At 36.1% G+C, this 22,500-nt stretch overlaps 1 protein-coding gene across 6 annotated transcripts in view; it reads left to right on the plus strand.

Annotated features, from left to right (window-relative positions):
* Positions 1–22,500, plus strand: part of LOC135198481 (solute carrier family 35 member F2-like) — a 360,961-nt gene that overhangs the window by 20,188 nt on the left and 318,273 nt on the right. The gene's annotated exons all lie outside the window — the stretch shown is intronic.

Below are 22,500 nucleotides of genomic sequence, written 5' to 3' on the forward strand. Positions count from 1 at the left end.
GTCAAAACTCCACGAATGAAGTTTACATGAATAAAAATCGTGCTCCATTTGATAAAGATAATATGTTGATTTTTTTATTATTATAAAGTAAATTCTAAAAAATTCTAGCTTCTTTTATAATAATAAAAATCATGAACTTTTTGATAAAAATAAAAATGTGAACATTTCGTACTTATCAGTGAATATAACTTGGGAAAACATTTTATATTTTTCAGTTATAATAATAATAATAATAATAATAATAATAATAATAATAATGAATAATAATAATAATAATAATAATAATAATAATATGACAATACACAAAGCACTACACCCAAGAGCAAATACGACAGACTATACATAACACGAAAGGAAGGAGGGAGAGGACTACTAAGTATAGAGGACTGCGTCAACATCGAAAACAGAGCACTGGGGCAATATCTGAAAAACCAGTGAAGACGAGTGGCTAAAGAGTGCATGGGAAGAAGGACTAATAAAAACAGACGAAGACCCAGAAATATACAGAGACAGGAGAAAGACAGAAAGAACAGAGGGATGGCACAACAAACCAATGCACGGACAATACATAAGACAGACTAAAGAACTAGCCAGCGATGACAATTGGCAATGGCTACAGAGGGGAGAGCTAAAGAAGGAAACTGAAGGAATGATAACAGCTGCACAAGATCAGGCCCTAAGAACCAGATATGTTTTCAAAGTACGATAGACGGACATAACATCTCTCCCATGTAGGAAGTGCAATACGAAAAGTGAAACCATAAACCACATAGCAAGTGAATGCCCTCGGCACTTGCACAGAACCAGTACAAAAAGAGGCATGATTCAGTAGCAAAAGCCCTCCACTGGAGCCTGTGCAAGAAACATCAGCTACCTTGCAAGTAAAGAAGTGGTAACGAGCACCCAACCTGAAGGAGTGATAGAAAACGATCAGGCAAAGATCCTCTGGGACTATGGTATCAGAAAAACGGATAGGGTGATACGTGCAAACAGACCAGACGTGACGTTGATTGACAAGGTCAAGAAGAAAGTATCACTCATTGATGTCGCAATACCATGGGACACCAGAGTTGAAGAGAAAGAGAGGGAAAAATTGGATAAGTATCAAGATCTGAAAATAGAAATAAGAAGGATATGGGATATGCCAGTGGAAATCGTACCCATAATCATAGGAGCACTAGGCACGATCCCAGATCCCTGAAAAGGAATCTAGAAAAACTAGAGGCTGAAGTAGCTCCAGGACTCATGCAGAAGAGTGTGATCCTAGAAACGGCACACATAGTAAGAAGAGTGATGGACTCCTAAGGAGGCAGGATGCAACCCGGAACCCCACACTATAAATACCACCCAGTCGAATTGGAGGACTGTGATAGAGCAAAAAAAAAAAAAAAAAAAAAAAAAAAAAAAAAAAAAAAAAAAAAAAAAAAAAAAAAAAAAAAAAAAATAATAATAATAATAATAATAATAATAATAATAATAATAATAATAATAATAATGAGATAAAGATAGTTGATGTTAGCTACAATATTGAAAGTGAATATCAGAACTATTTGCTCTACTAACTAATAAAACTTGAAGCCGGAATCAAATATATTCTGAAGTAAAAGACTTATGTGGCGTGAAACTTGGGCCCTGTCAAATTTGATTCCGCAGTTGAATATGAAATCACATTTAAATTTCTAATCCCAACTGAAAGTTTTCCTGCTTCAATTTCTCTCTCTCTCTCTCTCTCTCTCTCTCTCTCTCTCTCTCTCTCTCTCTCTCTCTCTCCGTGCTCCTGTGGATTTTTATTTCGTGTTGCTCTGAAGAATTGGTAGTCTCATAAAGTACTAAAACTCTTTCCATGTCCAGGGACACACACAAACAGAGAGAGAGAGAGAGAGAGAGAGAGAGAGAGAGAGAGAGAGAGAGAGAGAGAGAGAGAGAGAGAGATGTCTTACAAGCGAATATTCTCACAAAAAGAAGTGTGTGGAAGAGAGTGAGAAAGATAGATAGATAGATAGATCTTGCCATGTCCAGGATCACACACAAACAGAGAGAGAGAGAGAGAGAGAGAGAGAGAGAGAGAGAGAGAGAGAGAGAGAGAGAATTTCTTACAAGCGAATACACTCACAAAAAGAAGTTGTGTGTAAGAGAGTAGAAAGATAGAGTGGGGAGGGAGAGAGAGAGAGAGAGAGAGATAATTTCTTACAAGCGAATACACTCACAAAAAGAAGTGTGTGTAAGAGAGTGAGAAAGATAGAGAGAGAGAGGAGAGAGAGAGAGAGAGAGAGAGAGAGAGAGAGAGGTTTCGTAAACAAATGAAGAGTCGCATCATATACCTCTCACATTCACGTCAGTTCCTTTGCGAATTGACTGAGCGAACTGAATCGCTTATTGATGAATTGACAGGTAAGCTGATAGGTTATAGACATCTGATTCGATTATGTATTTTGCATGAGAACTAACTAATAAGGAAAGAATATAATGGCCTGGATGAGGTGTCAATGCCAGCTGTCTTCTTTGGTTTTAGAACACCATTTTCTTTGGAAGCTTCGGTTTCAAGTCAGTGGCTTCTGTGGGCTTGTTTTATATGTATCAGGGTTCATGTTCTGAATAATAATAACAATAATAAAACTGAACAGTTAGGTAATGAGAAGAATTGTAGCAAGGTATTTGGTAATAGTGGGCTGAAGGGAATATGCAAACACAAAACTGAATTGGGAAAGAAATGTCAATGTTTTGTATGAAATATAAACCCGTATTAGCCAACTCGGAAGTGAGTCTGTAGAATAAGGTTTGATGAACTGAAGTAAGTACAACTGATAAAAATAACTTCGTTGACCTCTCATGATGTGATGCCAGTTTATTATAGAATGAAGTTCTCTAAAGTAATGACGCAAAAACATCAAGTGCGAGAGAAAATTGTTAAACCAGTAATTTATCAGGTTAAGAGAAACTGCTAAATGTGCGAGTGAAATATATATCTCAAGTAAAAACGAATGCCAATAATGCATTATAAATAGGATTTGATACATTTTAAATCATTATGAAAAAGTGTAAGTTGCCAGGGATCCCCGAACTCGGTAATTAGTGAGGATTAATTGCCCATCAATTTCCGACTTCGTTTAATGAGTGCGCAGCGTTTTTTGTTAGGAATAGGTAATATTACGCTTAGTGTTACTCGTTTTGTTTTTAATCTTTTTATGAAGTTTGTTCAATACTTGCTTAATTTGTGGTCTAGATTCGATGTAGTTTGTTTTTTATATTGTACTATAATTTTCAATATTGGTTAATCCCTAATTGCAACCTCCTCTTTCATTCCTTATACCCTTCCTCTGTTCATATTCTTTCTTCCATCTGACTTTCCACCCTCTCTAACAAATGTTTCATAGAGCACTACGAGGTTTTACTTCTGTTGCTCCTTTCAAGCCTTTCTGTCAATTTCCCTTTCAGAGCTGAATGGTCTCATAAGTACTAGCGCCTGGATTTTGACCTAAATTCATATTCCAACTCCAACTCCATATTGCTTCGATTTTTCTTAATTCTTCAAAGTTTTGCAAAACTAAAGACTAAGTATTCCCCTCCACTCACACGTTAATGATGGCTGACCCCTTTCTTTAACATCACTTTTCGCCTAAATACTAATGATGTGTTACCGATTATGACCCACTTCAAGAAAAGTGAGGTACTTTTCCAAGAGGTCACAAGAAAAGTGAGGTCTTCCCCAGGTAATTAACGGTGCTGGCCAACCGTCATTAGCAGGAGATATCCGAGAATACTTTTCTAATGGTACTTATCATCGGGTAATTAAGCTTAGCTCCATTGAACCATTTTACCTCGGATGGCAGATTGGGGCACTGACCTTTGGTGACCTTGGGGCCACTCGGCAAAAATGAAATACGTTAATGAGAAAATTAGGAAGTCAAACGTAGTGCAAGAAAAACATCAGGAAGCAGAAGTAAAAGTTACGGAAGCGGAAATGAGGTTATAATTATGATTTAGGAACAGAAAAAAGTATATGTTTTTTTTATGATATTTTCACGTTAACTGTTGCCAAGTTGTTCTAAATATTTAGGATAATTTCCTATGTTTATGTTGCTTTATTTACCCTATTGTCCATTTTATTTTATTTGGTTTGGACGATGAACATTGACGCATCTTGGCTTTTTTTCCCTTTTAAACACCCTTCGTCCCAGTACGTGGCGTCAGAAAAAAAAAAAACATTATTCTATTTCTCGGGTAATGGAAAGTCTCCTTTGTGTCAATGTTATATCCACAACTCCAGCAGCCTGTCATTACACCTTTATACAATCTATTCTACTTTTCGTTTTCTCATTCATTTGCCTCTTCCACAACTCCATAAATCCAGCAAATGTTTAAGCCCTGTTCTCCCACCATTTTCATTCATCTAATTTTTCTCATTTCCCTCGCGTGAGTCTGCCACATTTTGTACCAAAGTTTAAGCCTCGCCTCTGTCATAGCTCTTCGTTTTTTAGCCTCAGGTTTTGCTCACTGACCGAGTTTCTGCTTTTTCTCTTTCAAGTCCATTGATACCTTACACAGAATTCTTCTCCACCACAGTGAAGGTTTAATCTTTTTAGCCCGTCCAATTCCATTTTTGCCTTAATATTTTATTTTTTTAAAAGTAGGAAGTAAGTCCTCCCATCTAATTCATGTTGAAAAATATGTTTTTGTTTTATTTTTTATTGTAGGTCAGTAAGTCTTCTCAACTAATTCATGGTTAGAATATATTTATATTTTATTTTGATTTTCATTCAATAAGTCCTCCAACCTATTTCATATTTAAAATATATCTTTATTCTATTTTTATTAATTCAGTAAGTCTTTCACCCTAATTCATGTTGAAAAGCATCTATTGTTATCTCTGTCCGCTGAAAGTGATATGTAATTCAATATACTTGTTTCCCACTATTTTATCATTCTTATATATATACTATTTTAATCACTGCGCTCAAAAAAGACTTAATGACTCTTTTTGCGTTTAATTAGTCAGCCTTTCCACTCCCCTCTCTTCAGTCGCTTATATTTACCCTAAATTATCGTCATCATGTAAATGTAAGCTGCCACTGATAATTCCACTGTCCATTTTGTAATTCATGAAGCCATGCACTTATGATGTGTCTCTTCCCTCGCGATTTTCAAGGTCGCATGCAACTTTCAATGTCCCTTGCAAATTTAAAGGTCACATGTTACTTTCAAGGTAGCGCGCTATTTTCAAGGCCACATGCTGCTGTCATGGTAGCATTCTACCTTTAAGGTCGTATGCTACTTTCAAGGTCGCATGATGGCTTCGAGGTAGCAAGCTACTTTCAAGATCGCCTGATGTTCTCAGTTGCATATTGCTTTAGAAGTTTCTGTTTCTGTGGACAATTGTCTTCCATCTGCTTGTTTTGCATATTGAAATCAAGCAACACTATGAACTTGTTTTGCATTTTTAATCCTGGATTCCTAACATTCACATTGTTTTACTTGCCAACAACGTGTTCAGCGTACGGTTGTATTTTCATTTACCAGTTTTTTTTTACTTTTTTTTCCAAATTAATATATTTTCTGTTACCGTTGTTCATATTCCATGATATATGTCTATATACAGGATTAAAGTTCTAAATATGGGGAGTATTTATTCATGTTGTATTTGCAGCCATACTATGTAAAATGTATAAGGGTTCTCGTATTTATGATATGTGTTTATATTCAAATTAACTAAATCAAGGTTAGTACCTTATAGATGTATATGTTTGTGTGCCTTACATTTTTGGGGGTTGTAACCATATGCGTAATATACATTGTGAAAGGGTACATATACATACATCTTATTGATAAATGAGTAAATATAAAATCTCATATTACATATTTAAACATTGTATATATATATATATATAGTATATATGTAACCGACTACAACAGGAAAAATAATCTCATTAAAGGACGAAAGTACTCGGTATGAATTTCTGCCTCTTTTTTTTTCTCTCTCTCTGCTATTCGCTTATATCATGAAGTCACGTGCATCTACTGTGAATTGTTAAGTATATATAATATATATATATATATATATATATATATATATATATATATATATATATATATATATTGTATGTATGTGCAGTGTATGTTTATGTGTGTGTCTTTACTGCATGTCTTAACCGGGCCCCCCCCCCCCTCACCCCCACCCCCCACCCCCCCTTCCGCGAAGGCGACCAGGAAGTTCTTTCCTTCCGTGTATGAAGCCTGATACTCACACCACCTGCATTTATGTTATCGCATACTTCACCTGTCTCTCGCCAAGCTTTCCCCACCCTTATACTTACCTCCCCTTTCCCCCACCCCCATCCCTCCCTTCCCCTCACCCATCCCCATGGTCCCAAGTCCAACACGCGATTTCCTTCCATTTATAACCTGCCAGATTAATGACTGGTTTCCTTTGTCGTTTCCAGCGTCGCCCCCAAGGGGAAACAATTCCCTCGGAGCTGGAAAAGGTTCTTTGCTCTGTATATCCTTCTGTGTGTAAAGGTTCTTCTCCCTCCGTTTGACCCCATGGCGTTTCGCTTATGACGAGGTCTCTCTTCTCTCATTCCTCTCTCTTCTCCTCCTCTCTCTCCGTCTCTCTCTCCTCTCCTCTCGTTTTCTTTTTTAATGTCGTGTCTCCATCTTCAAGAGTGTTGGAGGGTTTCTTCGTGCAAATTTTCTATAAATCCTTTGTTCTGTGATATATATATATATATATGAAGTATATATATAATAGGTAGATAACTATATCTATATATATATACTATAGAATATATATACCAGATAGAGAGAGAAGAGAGGGAAGAGAGAGAGAGAGAGTGAGTGATAAAAATCTCAAGACTGTGATTCCGAAGCAAAGTAAAAAAGATGTACATACATAACCGTTATTATCCTTTTCTTCGTTATTTGACCTTCATTGCCGCGTAAGTGGCCATGGATAATTACATTTGTTTATTTTTGCTAGCAGCCGGAAATCTAGGGTCTGTTGAAACGTGATGAAACGAATCTCCTATTAATGTTTCTTTTTTACCTATCCACGTGATGTCCCAATCCACGATATATCTTTTAACATGAATTGAATGAATTAGATCAGCCAAGTCAGTAAGCGAGAGAGGGGAAGATAACTATATAGTAATAAGTATATAGTAGTAATAATTGAAACGAGGGGAAGCGAGTGGGTGAGGTGCAGTGAATGCAGCAGAAAGAGGGGAAGATGAGGATGACTAAGTGAAGAAACGAGGAAAAGAGATAGAGAATGACTATGTAAAGGAAATCGAGACGATGAGGTAAAGAATGACTAAATAAAGGAAAAGGAGAATATGAGATAAAGAATGACTAAGTCAAGTAAAACACGAAAATGAGATCAAGAATGATTAAATAAATGAACACGAGAAAATGAGTCAAAGAATGACTAAATAAAGGAAAACGAGATCGTCAGATAAAGAATGACTAAGTAACACACGAAATTGAGATAAAGGATGACTAAATAAAGGACAACGAGAAATTGAGTTAAAGAATGACTAAATAATGTAAAACACGAAAATTATATAAAGAATGACGAAAGAAAGGAAAACGAGAAAATGAGATAAAGAATGACTAACACACAAAAATGAGATAAAGAATGACAAAATAAAAGAAAACGAGAAAATCCGATAAAGAATGACTAAGTAAAACACGAAAATAGTATAAAGAATGACTAGATAAAGGAAAACGAGACATGGGATAAAGAATACTACTAGATTGAGGAAAGAACGAAAATGACACATAGCAGAATGGGAAAAGAATGGCAGACCATTTGCTGTTTTCGTGACACGTCACCATCTTACTTTTCTCATATTAGAAAATATGAGGACCCCAGGACTCCCTACGGACCCAAGGACTCTCTATGGACCCCCCATAAACTCTCCATAGACCCAAGGAATTCCCATGGAACCAAAAGACTTCCCAAATGCCTAAGGGCTCCCTTGTGGACCAAAGGACTCCTTATTGACCCAACACCCTTTTAACCCAAGGCCTCTCTATTGCCCCATGGACTCCATGTTGACCCAAGGACTCCATATTGACCCAAGGACTCCTTATGGACCAAAGGACTCCCTGTGGAGCCAACCCAAGGACTCCCAGTGGACCTAACGGCTCACCATAAACCTGTGGACCTAAGGACTCCCTGTAGACCAAACTCAAGGATTCCCTATGGACTTAAGGACTCCCAGCAGACCCAAGGACTCACCATAGACCGAAGGGCTCCCTATGGACCCAACCCAAGAACTCGCCATAGACTGAAGGGCTTCCTATGGACCCAGGGACTCCCTGTGGACCCACTCCAACGGCCCTTCCCTGTTGTGTTCCCCCTGCATGCGGTTGAACGGGTCCTATTAACCTGCTGATCTAAGAAGGCGTGTGAGTGATGTGTTAACAGGGGCTTCGTAGGACTGTTAATCTCGTGAACATCGCTGTGAAATTGCCATACATGCGTCGTAGCCGAGAGAGAGAGAGAGAGAGAGGAGAGAGAGAGAGAGAGAGACGCAGGTCTTTAACATGGACAGAAATAGACTCCTTGTGTATGTTATACACGAGAGAGTATGAGAACATAGAGAGAGAGAGAGAGAGAGAGAGAGAGAGAATTAATTAATGGGTAGAGTGAGGATTATTTCTTTTATGACGCCGGTTTTCAGAGAGTAAAGAGATTTGTTATGAGAGACGGATTGAGTATTTCAGGCCAGCAATGCTGATTTATTACGAGAGAGAGAGAGAGAGAGAGAGAGAGAGAGAGAGAGAGAGAGCTGAGCCCTCGAAGATGTTCCTGATCAATAAAATTTACATTCAGGCTGAACAGACAGACTGAATTCCCTATGAATTTTTGAAGAGCTCACGTTCCTATCTTTTCTCTTCATACATTCTTTTTTTTAGCTGGAAGGAAGTAGGATATGTGAGGGTGGGTTCAGTGTTGAGAGAGAGAGAGAGAGAGAGAGAGAGAGAGAGAGAGAGAGAGATCCAAGAATGAGGACATGAATAATTGACGTTATTTTCTCTTGCGTAGTCTTTCTCCTTTAATTACTATGTTGAGTTCAGTTCTCGTTATGTAGAGCCTGTTTGTAGAGCAAGGAAGTCTGAAGCCTCTATTGTGTTTAGCATACCATAGGCCTTTTTCCCTTTTTGAAGAGGTTGGCTTTAGAAGGGTACAAGCCTCTGGGTTTTTTTTAAGGATGAGGTTGCAAGGCCCGTAGCATTTTTTCTTGACCCCAGCAGGTGCTGGTACCCAAATGCAGGCAAGTGGACTGGTGGCAAGTGGCAAGTGGGCAAGTGGACTGGTAGTAGCTGGGCATCTATTCACGGATTGATCAACCTTGAGCAGAGAATGGCGCAACACAAGGTCGCTGCGCCCATTATACATATAATATATATATAATGTAGATATATATATATACTTATATATATATAATATATATTAATAATTATATATATATATATTATATATATGGTACTGGAATGTATGGAGGTAGTAGATATGTAAACTTCTGCAGTTTGCATTAAAGCAAAAGGGTGTAAGGTTAGCAACCTCACACCCAAAGGCTTGCTGAGGCACTACAAGGCATTAAAATAATGCATGATGGAAATTATACACACACGCACACACACACACACACACACATATATATATATATATATATATATATATATATATATATATATATATTATATATATGTAATATATATATATATATATATATATATATATATATATATATATACATACACTCGTGCGTGCGTCTTTATATACATATGTGTGCCTGTGTGAACGTATACAGTTTTAAAAATTTCATAGCGCACATTCAGCGAGTGAAATAGAATACGGTAATATTTCCTGTAAGTCGTGAGTTCGTCCGATATGAGAAGAAAAATGGAGAAGACGGGTTTGCGGTATCACTGAGAATATCCTATTAAGAGAAAATTTATGTCTCGAATCCTTTTGCGATGTCATTTTCTTTCTATTTGCGTTGGGGGGATTTTATGTCTGGTGATGAAGCGGTTGAGTTATTATGGATTACCTGTAATGGAGAGAGAGAGAGAGAGAGAGAGAGAGAGAGAGAGAGAGATGCGTGTATTGAACGTGTTTACAATGAGTCGGGTAATTTATGTTATAAGTAAGAAAGTATCTATATTCCAAGAATCAAAACATGGAGAGAGAGAGAGAGAGAGAGAGAGTTACAAGGAGTTACAAGGATTAGGATGTCTCAAAGACTTTTTGGTCCATCCGAGGAGACGTCGTGTGCTCACTTATCACTAGGAGCAGGTTTTAATGTTCATTTACAGTGTTCTAATGATTTTGTCCAGGTTTTTTTAAACTTTCCACAGGGGAGAGAGAGACGCGGGTATTGAACGAGGACAGAGATGGAACCTTGATTGTAATATGTGTCATGCTTGAGAAAACATTGAAACATAACCGATTAAAACACAAACAAACATCGAGAACCATTTTAAAACCGATGCAGAGACTCAAGATATTAGGAGGATAACCTGATATATGCTTTGTAATCATATACAATGGGAAATAGAAAATGGAATTCACTCGACACTGATCTTTGGGAACAAACATGCAGGAAATCAAAGCTCGCCCGTAAAGGGTCTTTTTAAACTGTACTCGCGCAAGCAGTACATGGTTTATACACGGTAGACAGGCAATTACAGAAACGGGACATTAGTCGCAGACAAGAAAAACACGCAAAAATGACATTTACACCATTTCACACGTCAGACTGTAAACAAAAGAGGCATTAAGTTCATAATTGAGCAAACGTGCAAACATGACAGTTACTCCTGGCTGCGGAAGACAGTATTGGCAAGAGGAACTACAAATTAGCAAGACAGAATTAGCATCTGGAACTCTGATTTGTTGAAAAACAAGGGCACTAACATGGCATGTCACTTCCCTCAACCACCCACTCAAGAAAATTACAACCCACAAAACAGACATAAAAGAAGAAAAACTACAACCCACAAAAACAGACATATAAGAAGAAAAATTACAATCCACCAAAACATACATAAAAGAAGAATAATTAAAACCCACAAAAACATACATATAAGAAGGAAAATAATTCCACAAAAACAGACATATAAGAAGAAAAATCACAACCCACTAAAACAGACATATAAGAAGAAAAATTACAACCCACAAAAACAGACATATAAGAAGAAAAATTGTAACCCACGGGGCAGACATATAAGATCACACATATAAGATCACGAAAGTGGACAGTTGTACACAAACGAAACACCCAGCCTGCCTGTGATGACTGAAGCCCTATTTAGCATTCACCCGACGTCCAGTGAGCACACATTGCCATTATTGTATGATTGATGACCAACTAATGGCGCACACTGGCTAATACCACTGGAGGCGTCCGCTGCTGTTGTCGATGAACAGGATTCGCGACAATGCCGAGGGAAACCGACGAACAGGCCAAGGACGGAATAGGTCCTGGTCTGTAAATGGCTTCATTTGAATGCTGCGTGTTACTTGGGATTAACATTGCGTGTTATGCCGCTGTTGTGATTGCGCTTTCCTGGAGTTACTCGGCTGTTACTGTTATTCGAGTGGCGTTCCGCTTCCTCTGCTGTTTAGCTTCGAACGCCGCGTGGGTGCTCTGGTTTTATTTGCTTATTTGGAAGATTTTTTTCCCGTGTTATGTGCATATATATATATATATATATATATATATATATATATATATATATATAATATATTATATATATATATATATATATATATTTGACGACAGGTCATTCCATCTTCTCTCCTCATGGACGGTTAGTGCTTTGCGTGTTCTCTCTCTTTTAATGTTTTTAATTTGTACTTTTTTTCGGGTTAATTTTAAGACTATATTAATACATGTGAGTTCTGTTTGTGTTTTATGGGTTTATATGCTATTTATTTGTCTTATTGCTCTTTGCAGACTGATGACGCACAGATGTTTCATGTTCGAAACGTTTCGTTATAATAAACTTGATCCTTTAACAACTCGTATCATGGACACCCTCTGAAGATTCGTATATAATTTCTCCACTGAACGATTACATATACATATATGTATATGTATATAAAGCTAATTTGATACACTTATGCTTCATGTGATATGGACTGAGGAAACAATACTGAGGGCTGGGTAAGGGAAGCTATGACAGAGGTGCCATAAAATTTATATGACCTATAGGAATATGGTAACCATAGAGTCATCATGCGAACATAGTTTATTATGAAAATAATCTGTATACTTTAATTGAATAGGCTTGAAACAAAGTGATAAAACGTTTAGAGACGAACAAGCTAGTTTTAAAAAAGGTAGGAGATACACTTATCAAATATCTTCGTTGAAGAATATTGTGAAGCAGTCAATTGATTTGAAAAATCCCTTTCTAATGGCTTTTGTTGACATTTGCCAGCATCCACAGACCAATATTATGGAAGGTCTGTCTTCATTATGGTATTCCCATTAAATATGTTAAGCTAATTAAAATGATCTCTGAACGAAGTGGTTGCAAAGTTAACGTTGATGGTGTCATGTCAAGTGAATTTGTAGTAACTGAGATGGGGTTTCAGAGTAATGTTTACCTATCTACTGGATTTTATAGTGGAAAAGTGATTGCGGAAAAGAAGGTAAAGGTTTAGAATAGCAGATTACGCTTTTGTAACAGCAGAACACCACAAAGTTCACAACGTTTACAACAATGTATCAGATATCTAGAGAAATGCGACTCAAGATCAAGTTGAGAAAACAGAACAGATGCAATGAGGAAAGAGTATCCACAGAAAGGTGAAATGTCACTACATGGAGAAATGATTAATAAAGTTGAAACTTTCAAGAGTTGCAATTGCGTGTAGACTGAGAAAAATACCTGTCAGACTGTGGGCAGACTGAATAAGATTTAGTAACCAAATAGAAAGAAACTGCACACAAAAGAAAGAGTATTGTATGCCATGATTTGTATTGCTTCATGGATATAAGTCAGGATATGGTAGCAAAGACCAAAAGATTATGTCAGTCTGACAATAAAGCCTTAAAAAGTCTATTATGGGTCAGATGACATGACAGAGTTGAAGATAATATCTTAAAGGAAATTGTGGAGAACAGTACTTGATAATTTCAGTTGAATTAGGTTCCTCGGTGTACCAGAAGAGTTGGAAGACCCAGATGGGCTTGTATAAGAACTGTGAGAAGGGAGGCTGGGGATGAGTGGAGATTTGTGAATGATAAAGAACAGGACAAACGTGAGTAGTTTAGTTTCACAGATTTTTTTTGCATCCCCTAGGCTTCGAAAAAGTCAGAATCTTGTTTTAGCCTTTCACATCAGTCAGCCTAAATAATTTTTCGATTCCGTTCAGCGATCTTTTGATGTATTTATGATATCTCTATACCTGTACGGGATCAGATTTGTGATGAAATTCTTATTTCTCATCAAAATTTATTCAGCCGCTGGCACAGCCTAAAGTACCTTCGAATTTAATAGCTTTCTTCCAGGAATTACTTCCCGTAAATTGCACCTGTCATAAGATGATTGACGGGTTTATATCGAGATGGTGTTGTGATCTCTTCCAGAAACGTAGGTTTTTTTTTTTTTGTCTGTTTACTTTCATTTTCAGTCTTGTGAATGTTCTCCCGCCCGCTGTAAAGTGAGACGAAATGTTCACAATAGTCTAATTTAAGGTACACCTATTGTTATTGTACACTCACTGTAATTGAAAAGGGTTAAATAAAAGCAATTTAGTAATACATATTTTCTGCATGAAATTGCAGTGTGGATCTTTGTTGTCCCTTGGTATATAAGAAAATGAATTTTCAAAATTTAAATGTAGGACGTAAAGTAAACATTTGTGCTCATTCACATGTTTATGTATGATTATATTTTATCCTCTCATTTCTCAGATATTTATGCAAATAAATTACCCCTCTAAATAAAATTCCAAGCAAGAAATAAAATCAGAACTTCCATTAAGAAATTGAGAAGGCAAAGGTCACCACAATCTGGTCATGGTCAGATTTCCCAGAGTTTATTTTGCGTGAGACAAAAGAAATGAAATATTTAAAGAGTTATTTTATTCAAAGGCATCGTTTCCGAGTGGGGAAAGCCTATGCCTCTTGAAGGTCTCACCCTTGGGGAAATTATGTTTGATAACGACTTAGCGAATTGAATTTTGCTTTCAAGCTTCCAGAATGTCGGTCAAGCGCCATTTGCTTCATGCAAATGAACTTTTTTTTTATTGTTTTTGTTGTTCTTGTTCTCTTCCTTATTCTTCTTCCCTTTCTTGGTATTATTATTCTCCCCATCTTCTTCCATACCTTCTTCCTCTAATTTTCGTCCCCCAGTTTTAGAAAGAATACGATCACGTTGATATACCTGATAATTATATTATCCTTTTCATCATTTCATGCCTCAGTATCCATTACAGCAAGTTGAGTATTATGCAAATTTTATTAACGATAAAATTCGGTGAGAAAATCTAACGTTATCATGCCATCAGCAGGGAACTTAATGCACTTTTTTTTATAAAGTGTTATTCCATCTTAATGGTATTTCGATGTAATACGCTTCTCTCAGTTTCCGAGAAATATAGAAATGCATTACTTCTCTTTCAGGTTGAAATTGACTCGAAGTTTTATATTTCATTTCAGAGAAATTTGCTTCAGAAATTATTTATCTTTTAATATTAAGGTTTTTGGAATTTTGGTTTGGTATTTGGGCTGTAATCACTTGAATCATTTTTTATAATACCGGCAAACTAGGAAATGTAGACTATTAATTATTCAGGTAGACATCACAGGCAACATTCCTGGTATATAGCAACAGACCTTTCTTGCTCGTATTATATTTCTTTACAGTACTGGTAATTATGACCACTAATTAGTGAAATAATCTATCCTTCAGACCATAACCGCGTCCATATGCCTCTGTAAAAGATATGTTCAGAGAGAGTTCATATAACTTTCCAACTTGTCTGACATTCTCTCAGACTTAACAATAATAAACCACATCAGTTCATTCTGAGCCAATCTTGTGGTTTTTGCAAGTTCTGTTACCAAATTTTAACCGCAATCCCCCTTGATGATTATGTCTTCGTGTGTGTGTGTATGTGTGTTTACATTTGTATGTAAGGTTAATCTCTTCAAACTTCATCATCTTATCATTGGTATCACAAAGGGGTATACACTTACAAACTCACTCCCCACAATAGAAGGTAACAGATCGTTCAGCAATACAGATAACAGCAACAACAAATTAGTTCTAATAGAGCCGAGCCTTTGGGATTTGGTCAGAGTTCAAACCCGACATCACATCACAAGGACTGGGAGAGAAGGATTACTCAGAATCCCCAGATTGAAAGAAGGCCTAGGATTTTCGAGGATTCCGCGTAGCTCTAAAACGGACCGTGGACGAGATCAAAGGCTGGAAGATATATTTACAAAATGGGTTCATCTGGAAAAATATAAATATTACAAGAAATAAAACAGGAAAAAATGTTTTATTTACACGTTTATTTTCTCCTGTCAATTATTATGAAATCAAAGTCTTGGAGATGTATTTGCAAAGTGGGTTTAAAAATTATTATATGACGAAGAAATCCGAAACAGTTTTTTTTTTTTTTTTTGCTAAATGGACCTCTTTTCATCTATTAATTATGATACAAAAACGGGCATTGGAAGAGATCAAAGGCTAGAAGATAATATTTACAAATTCTATTCATCTGTAAAAATGCTTTCGTAACAAGAAGAAAACTGAAACTGAATTTTCGATTTTGTTACAAGAAGAAAACGCAAAAGAGAATTTTCGATCTTGTTACAAGAAGAAAACGGAAACAGAATGATCGATTTTGTTACAAGAGGAAAACGGAAACTGAATTTTTTCTTTTGTTACAAGAAGAAAACGGAAACAGAATTTTCGATTTTGTTACAAGAAGAAATTGGAAACGAGTTTTCGATTTTGTTACAAGAAAACGGAAACAGAATTTTCGATTTTGTTACAAGAAGAAAACGGAAACAGAATTTTCGATTTTGTACAAGAAGAAAACGGAAACAGAATTTTCGATTTTGTTACAAGAAGAAAACGGAAACAGAATTTTCGATTTTGTTACAAGAAGAAAACGGAAACAGAATTTTCGATTTTGTCACAAGAAGAAAACGGAAACAGAACTTTCGATTTTGTTACAAGAAGAAAACGGAAACAGAACTTTCGATTTATCGGTCTCCCTTCTCATATAAATTATAGTGACAAAAGTTGACAGTGTAATTTCATGCATTTTTTCAATCCCGACCTCTGTTTAGTTTCCCCTGAATAGGCGAATCCATTTCCATGGGAAATGAACGAAATTTATTGCTGTTAATTGAATGCGTTTATAATGTAGTAATTCGTATGAATAATCCCGGTGGAGTGCTGAGCGCTGGTCGTTAAATAATTTCATTGCCTCTATTAAAGTAATTACGACGTCCCCTTTTTCATAAATATATGAATGAGTAAATAACCGAATCTATTTCCTGGATGTCCGTTGAATGTTATGGTTGTTTTTCCTTCTGTGCATGCGCAAGCTTATCTACCAGGGCCCCTCCCTCCCTCCCCCCCCCCCCCTCCCACTCCCACTCTCTTCTCTCTCATCTCTCGTCTCTCTCTCTCTCTCTCTCTCTCTGGTACAGTGACCAGTACGGTAAAGTTTCTCAAAACGAGTCCTGTCCTCCCCTAAAAAAAAAAAAAAAAAAAAAAAAAAAAAAACCATGGAAGAAGAGATACTGAAGAAGGCAAAGAAGTTTGAAGTTTTCTAAGTTTTTTATATATGATATATATATGATATATGATATATGATATATATATATATATATATATATATATATATATATATATATAGAGAGAGAGAGAGAGACCGAGAGAGAGAGAGAGAGAGAGAGAGAGAGAGAGAGAGAAATACGCTATATATATATATATATATATATTATATATATATATATATATATATCTATATATATATAGATATATATATATATATATATATTAAGGTATTTATGCATATGTGCTTCGGTACCAGTCATTGGTTATTAATCAACCATATTTCCATACAAATTCCCCTACAGCATAGTAGTATAATTATATAAACCATCCTTACGCCATCTGTCATTTACAAAAACTTAGCAGTAGAGCAAACGTTTCATTCATGTTGAAAGAACATTTCTGTGCTCTAGTTTGAAGCAAACGTTTTTGCTGTTACTTTTGTTCAAGACTTGTGGAACATCTCGGCCCGTCTATTCGCGGAACAGCGCGAACTGAGAAGGGGGAAAAAAGGGAATTAGGCTGATTGATGGCCTTTAGATATGGATTCTGAAAGGACGATGGTGCTCTATGCTTGCTGTTTTGTAGAGTGTCTGTTGGTAGAATTGTAGTGTGTCTGTCGGTAAAATTGTTGAGTGACTGCTGGTAAAATTGTAGTGTCTGTTGGTAAAATTGTAGTGTCTCTTTGTAAAACTGTAGAGTCTATTGGTAAAATTGTAGTGTCTGCTGGTAAAATTGTAGTGTCTGTTTGTAAAACTGTAGAGTCTGCTGGCAAAATTGTAGAGTGTCTGTTTGTAAAATTGTAGTGTGTCTGCTGGTAAAATTGTAGAGTGTCTGTCTGTAAAATTGTAGTGTCTGCTGGTAAAATTGTAGAGTGTCTGTTGGTAAAATTGTAGTGTCTCTTTGTAAAACTGTAGAGTGTTGGTAAAATTATAGTGTCTGCTGGTAAAATTGTAGTGTCTGTTTGTAAAACTGTAGAGTCTGTTGGTAAAATTGTAGTGTCTGTAAAATTGTAGTGTCTTTTGGTAAAATTGTAGAGTGTCTGTTGGTAAAATTGTAGTGTTTGTTTGTAAAATTGTAGCGTCGGTTGGTAAAAATAGAAGCAAGAAATTGTTCACGATTTTGAGCGAAAGGGAAGGATAAGAAATTTTTAAATGTTCTTAATAAGAAGATAAATAAAATATTATTGTGAGCTAAGGCTATATAAGCTGTATGTGCGTTTTATATGATATATCCAGTCGTAACATTGAATATTGCCTTCGATGTTTTAGGTATATGATTCTGGAAAATATCCCGAGGCAATTCTCGAAAGTACACTGGGGCTAATTCTGGAATATCCTAGGGCTAATTCTGGAATATATCCCAGGGCTAATTCTGGAATATCTTAGGGCTAATTCTGGAATATCCTAGGGCTAATTCTGGAAAATATCCCAGGGGTAATTCTGGAATATTTTAGGGCTAATTCTGGAAAATATCCTGGGGCTAACTCTGGAAAAAATCCTGAGGCTAATTCTGGAAAATATCCGGGGGCTAACTCTGGAAAATATCCTGAGGCTAATTCTGGAAAATATCCGGGGGCTAATTCTGGAAAATATCCTAGGGCTAATTCTGGAAAATATCCTGGGGATAATTCTGGGAAAATATCCTGAGGCTAATTCTGGGAAAATATCCTGCAACCGATTTCCAAAAAAATTTCATCGTCCTGATTCTGAAAAAAAAAAAAATATCCTGGATCCGATTCCGGAAATTATTCCTATTCCCATTTCGGATTCAGCTCTACCTGGAAATCTAATCTGTCTCTTGTACTTGGCCAGTAACCTTAACTTTCGGCCAAAATTTCATTGAAATCTGTCAAGATATTTCATTCCTTGTATTAAGGAACCTAAAAAGTGACCGTAATGCTGTCTTAGGTTGTTTTTTTTGGCTGTAAAATATATTTATTGGTTAATTTATTTTATTATTTTTTCATGATTGTTCTCTTCTTTTTGTATTTCCTGTTACTTTCTGTTTCTTGGTTGAAATTAGCACCATATTCTTTGGAAGCTTGAATTTCATGTCAGTGGGCCCTGTGGTCGTGTCCCATTGAATTGGTCTCGTCTTCTGAATGATAATAATATTTAACAACAACAACAACAACAACAACAACAACAACAACAATAATAATAATAATAATAATAATAATAATAATAATAATAATAATAATAATAATAATAATAATAATGAATTCAAAAGTCCTAATGGTGAGAGATCTTTACGCATGTTGGTGATCCCATATGCAAGGATTTGATTTGTGTTACAATTATTAGCAACAATGAATGTTACATATTATTCAATTATTAGAAAAGGCTAATGGTTGAACAGTTTAATAGATTAGTCACGTAATTTGAAAGATTAGGGTTATATCCGTCCGACCCACGTGGTATAATTATTTAATTACATCATATTATGTCTTTCACATGAAATATATTTGATTTAGAATAATGCTTTACTGTGAATGCAGCCATAATTATAAATCATATCTGCTCGCAGTAGAGCCTTAATAATTCCATTTCAGACATATTTCAGGTGAAAGATAATTATGTAATTTATGCATACAAAAGTTATATACGTGTATCGTTGCCCCCTCTCAGGAAAATCAGTGATGACCCTTCCGCCTTGATCCCAAGGCTGGGCTCATAATCCGGCCGTAGCCTCTCTAATGATCCGTTCTTCGCCGTTCTCCCGTTTTCTGAAATCCTTCTCTCGTCTCATTACCATATTCACTTGTTTGGGAATTATGTCCCGTATTTTACTGCCATGTTATGTATGCATGTACTATGTGTGAGTATGTATGTATATATATATATATATATAGATATATATATATTTATATATATATATATATATATATATATGTATATACGTATATATATGTATATGCGTATATATATATATATATTTATATATATATATATATATATATCATATATATATATATTTATTTACATCTATGTATGTGGTATTTGTACTCTAAAACAATGCTACTTCGCCTCTCTAAACGAAAGTATTTAAGAAAAGGTACGATTAAAAAAAATGACAGGAACTAATACTAAAAATACATTAATTTCTATGATTATACGTACGTATAATCCGTTTCGTTTCCTTTGCCGAGGACAGGTCGTAAGTACCTCTGCGTCGGTATACAGACACTTGGGATTGTTCCCCTCGTGATTACGTCCACCTTTGCCCTTTGTGCGAAGCCCTGAGCCGAGAGTTGATCCAAGTTCAGAGTCAAACTCATAGAGAGAGAGAGAGAGAGAGAGAGACGCTCTTGGACCCTGGTACAAGTTTGGACAAAAGGCACGAAATAGACAATGGACGTGATGTTGGTTCATTTAGTGCTATTCCGAAACAGCAAACTGACGTTGTTGTCCACTCTCTCTCTCTCTCTCTCTCTCTCTCTCATATAATATAGTGAAGGAAGTGCAGCCAGAGGTAAGGGTTTTGAAAGCGTAAATTGTATATGTTGAGCTTCGAAGGAAAAATTGTGAATACGTGCAAAGGAATAACAAGGGAACGTATGCTGAGAGAATGGGATTGGGACAAAAGGATTAAAAGTAAGCCCACCTCTCTCTCTCTCTCTCTCTCTCTCTCTCTCTCTCTCTCTCTCTCACAGAAAGACGGAGGACAAAAGAAGGTCTTTATAATTCGTCCGATATTGATGTGCTTCTTCGTGTCTATTTGGTGAAACTACCTTTTTCGTTCTTCCTTCTGCCGACAGTGAGAAAAGTGATGAAAGAGAGAGAGAGAGAGAGAGAGAGAGAGAGAGAGAGAATTTGAATAATTGCCTCTCAGCGAAAGATGTGAGAGAACTATTCTCTGATTATGGAATAAGATTTGCATATGTTTGCTGGCACGATGTGCCTGGGAGACTCAAGAGAATGATAGCGAATGAGGTAACACAGTTCGCGTGGCTTTATATAAGTATACTTAAAATACCATCCTTATTGTAAAATGGCAGTTTGAACGCCACTTTAATATCTGGGTGATGTATACGTCCATGCCCTCTCTCTCTCTCTCTCTCTCTCTCTCTCTCTCTCTCTCTCTCTCTCTTTAAGTCACAGTTATCTAGGAGCTGGGTTTCTCTCATCTCTCTCTCTCTCTCTCTCTCTCTCTCTCTCTCTCTCTCTCTCTGGAGCAGGTATATAATACACAACCCTCTAAAAATCTCTACTTATATCTGCATATTTATTTAAGTCACGGCTACCCGGAAGGTATGCATTCTCTCTCTCTCTCTCTCTCTCTCTCTCTCTCTCTCTCTCTCAGATCACTTGTCCGTTTTACCATTATTTCTCTTTTATGTAAATTTGTTTTTTCCATTTTGACCACACAAACCTCTTATCTACCATCTCTTATTTTTCTGCCTTAACCTCTGGTTAGCGTGTAGTTTTAATTCAGTGCATATCCGCTCCTTTTTTTTCCTATCGTTTATAGTCAGTAGCTTCACTGACATTAGAAATGACGAGCTTATGGTCACCTTTTATCAAATTTATCGCATAACTCAAAAAATGCCTTACAGCCTACCTTATATGTTGTCTTATTGCATCAGTCATTCATTTGTCCACGTACATACATGAATACTGGCCAAAAAATTTTCATCTATTTAGAATACTACTCCAGTACTGATATCATTTGTAATATATATATATATATATATATATATATATATATATATATATTATATATCTATAGATATATAGGATATATATATATATATATATATATATATATATATATGATATTTAAATATATGAAATATATATATTCATACTGATATGAGTGATCACCAGGTATATATATATATATATATATATATATATATATATATATATATATATATAATATATATATATACACTGTATATGTGAGTGATTCACCCAGGATATATATTTATATTTATATCATATATATATATATATATATATATATATATATATAATACTATACACATGTATAATGTGAGTGATTCACCAGGAAATAAGAAGACTTTAACCACCGTAACATTTATCTACACCAAACAATGAAATAAATAATAAAACACACAATAGACATGAAGATCTTGTATTACTTGGTTTTGTAAAACTTTATGATTCACTGTCGGGAATGTGGACTTTTAAAAAGGGCCCTTCGTACAATACTTATGAATTGCAAAAGAAAATTGAGTCCATTTAGTCTCTAAGCAGAAGTTCCTTCCTCTGCCCCTGTTAGCGTGGGTGTTTTGAGAGAGAGAGAGAGAGAGAGAGAGAGAGAGAGAGAGAGAGAGAGAGAGAGATCGCCATAGTCATAGCTATCAAAAAGAGAGGAGAGTAGCATGGCTAGGGGCGGCTAATGGACAGGGCGGCTGGAATGGTCTAGTGAGAGAGGCGTGGGTGAGTTATATATCGCCTTTAGTGTATTTTCAGCTTCCCTTTTCACGGAATACTAATTGCCTTTTTTTCTCTCTCTCCCCTTTTTCAGGTATGTACCGGAGTTCAGGATCGAGATGAGAATGGACCTCCCATTATGGTAATGAAGGTAGGAGAGAGAGAGAGAGAGAGAGAGAGCGAGAGAGAGAGAGAGAGAGAGAGAGAGAGAGAGAGAGTGCAGAAGACAGTCAGTTAAGCTGTATTCTGACGGCCGGTTACAAGGTAACTTATTGATTTA

The sequence above is a fragment of the Macrobrachium nipponense genome, chromosome 22 (assembly GCF_015104395.2).
Source record: "Macrobrachium nipponense isolate FS-2020 chromosome 22, ASM1510439v2, whole genome shotgun sequence".
NCBI lineage: Eukaryota > Metazoa > Arthropoda > Malacostraca > Decapoda > Palaemonidae > Macrobrachium > Macrobrachium nipponense.